The sequence below is a fragment of the Schistocerca americana genome, chromosome 4, assembly GCF_021461395.2.
Source record: "Schistocerca americana isolate TAMUIC-IGC-003095 chromosome 4, iqSchAmer2.1, whole genome shotgun sequence".
In the NCBI taxonomy this organism is placed as follows: Eukaryota; Metazoa; Arthropoda; class Insecta; order Orthoptera; family Acrididae; genus Schistocerca; species Schistocerca americana.
The window spans coordinates 411,653,878-411,655,873 of NC_060122.1; the positions used below are offsets into that span (position 1 = coordinate 411,653,878).

The window sequence follows — 1,996 nt, forward strand, 5'->3', positions numbered from 1 at the left end:
CGACGAATGAAGGTTCAGTACGGTGATGCATGTTTGTCACAGCAGCAAGTCTACGAATGGTGTGGCTACAGTGAAAGATGCTTCTCGTCCAGGTCAGGCGCAATGAGTTGTGACTCCACAGAACATTGCAGCAGTTCAGGGTGTAGTGAAGGAAAACCGCCGAGTGACACTGAATGACATTGCAGCATGTTTACAGATTAGTCATGGGTCAGAACACCACATTGTGCAGCCGGCCGCGGTGGTCTAGCGGTTCTAGGCGCTCAGTCCGGAACCGCGCGACAGCTACGGTCGCAGGTTCGAATCCTGCCTCGGGCATGGATGTGTGTGATGTCCTTAGGTTAGTTAGGTTTAAGTAGTTCTAAGTTCTAGGGGACTGATGACCACAGATGTTAAGTCCCATAGTGCTCAGAGTCATTTTTGAACCACATTGTGCATGATGTGCTCCAGCTTCACAAAGTGTCTGCAAGATGGGTGCCACGGCAGCTGACTCCTGAAATGAGAGAACGACGTGTTGATGCTTGCGAAGAACTTCTTCGGCGCTTTGAATGAGGGGATGGCTTCCTTGCAAGAATCGTTACTGGGGCGAAACCTGGGTTCACTTCCACCAACCAATTCCTCTTCCACCATACTCACCCGAACTTGCCCCAAGTGATTTCCATAAGTTTGTACCACTCAAAGACGCAATGGGAAGAAAGAAGTTCCGTTCTGACGAAGAGGTACGCCACGCGGTGCATCAGTTGTTGTGCGGGCTACAAAAAGAACTTTTTTCTAAAGGAATTTATGCACTTTGTAAGCACTGGAGGACTTCCATTGTGCGTGGGGGAGATTTTGTTGAAAAGTGATACAGCTTCGTACCACTTCTGCACAATAAATAATATTTAAAAAATATTTGAGGTTTTCATTTCACTCACCCTCGGTATGTACAAATACAGTTACCTGTGCTGGCATCAGAAAGAAAGTGAACATTCAGCGCATTACAAACTGAAATGGTGGTACCAATGTGAGGATCAGTAAATTCATCACTTTTACGACTAATTAATTTGTGGGTTGTCACTAATGAACACATTCCATCTGTCTTGATGAGTGTCAAAAAATGGTTCAAATGGCTCTGAGCACTATGGGACTTAACATCTTAGATCATCAGTCCCCTAGAACTTAGAACTACTTAAACCTAACTAACCTAAGGACATCACACACATCCATGCCCGAGGCAGGATTCGAACCTGCGACCGTAGCAGTCCCGCGGTTCCGGACTGCAGCGCCTAGAAACGCACGGCCACCGCGGCCGGCTGCTGAGTGTCCCCTCTAGTTGCTACATGGGTAGTGTTTCAACACTTAATACTGATTTGTTTTGTTTGGTGTGACGTGTGTGTGTCAATTAAGTGACGGATTTTGCTTTCCTCCCCAAGCAGAACAGTGTCCTTCATTTCCCTTGTTGAATAGGTTTTATGTAATACTATGTCTTTTGGTCTACTCAAACATTTACTGGTTAAATGATGACTAACTGAAACCCTCAGCTGCCGACAGGTGTTCTTGATATACCTCGATGTGGACAGCTGAAAATGTGTGCCCCGACCGGGACTCGAACCCGGCTTCTCCTGCTTACATGGCAGACGCTCTATCCATCTGAGCCACCGAGGACACAAATGAATAGCGCGACTACAGGGACTTATCCCTTGCACGCTTCCCGTGAGACTCACATTCACAACTGTCCACGGTTCTACATATGTAATGTACCTTATACCAGCTGGGTAGCTGCACGGTCATCAACTGTATTCTGTTCTTTCGAGAACAGTTACTGTCTTCATATATATAGTTAAAGGCTACCCAGTCATTGACCTTCGTCTGTGCGATTGCGCACAGGTTGCCCAAACTCTTACGGGAATCGCCAAAGCGTGCGCGAATAATGAGTGAATGGGCAAATGTCTATAAGGTACATTACATATGTAGAACTGTGGACAGTTGGGTATGTGAGTCTCACGGGAAGCGTGCAAGG

At 46.7% G+C, this 1,996-nt stretch overlaps 1 non-coding gene across 1 annotated transcript; it reads right to left on the bottom strand.

The window, feature by feature from the left end:
- Nucleotides 1-1,567: 1,567 nt before the first annotated feature.
- Trnat-ugu lies at nt 1,568-1,641 on the bottom strand. Its single transcript has one exon. It is a non-coding gene; the product is annotated as a tRNA-Thr (tRNA).
- Between the last annotated feature and the right edge of the window lie 355 nt (nt 1,642-1,996).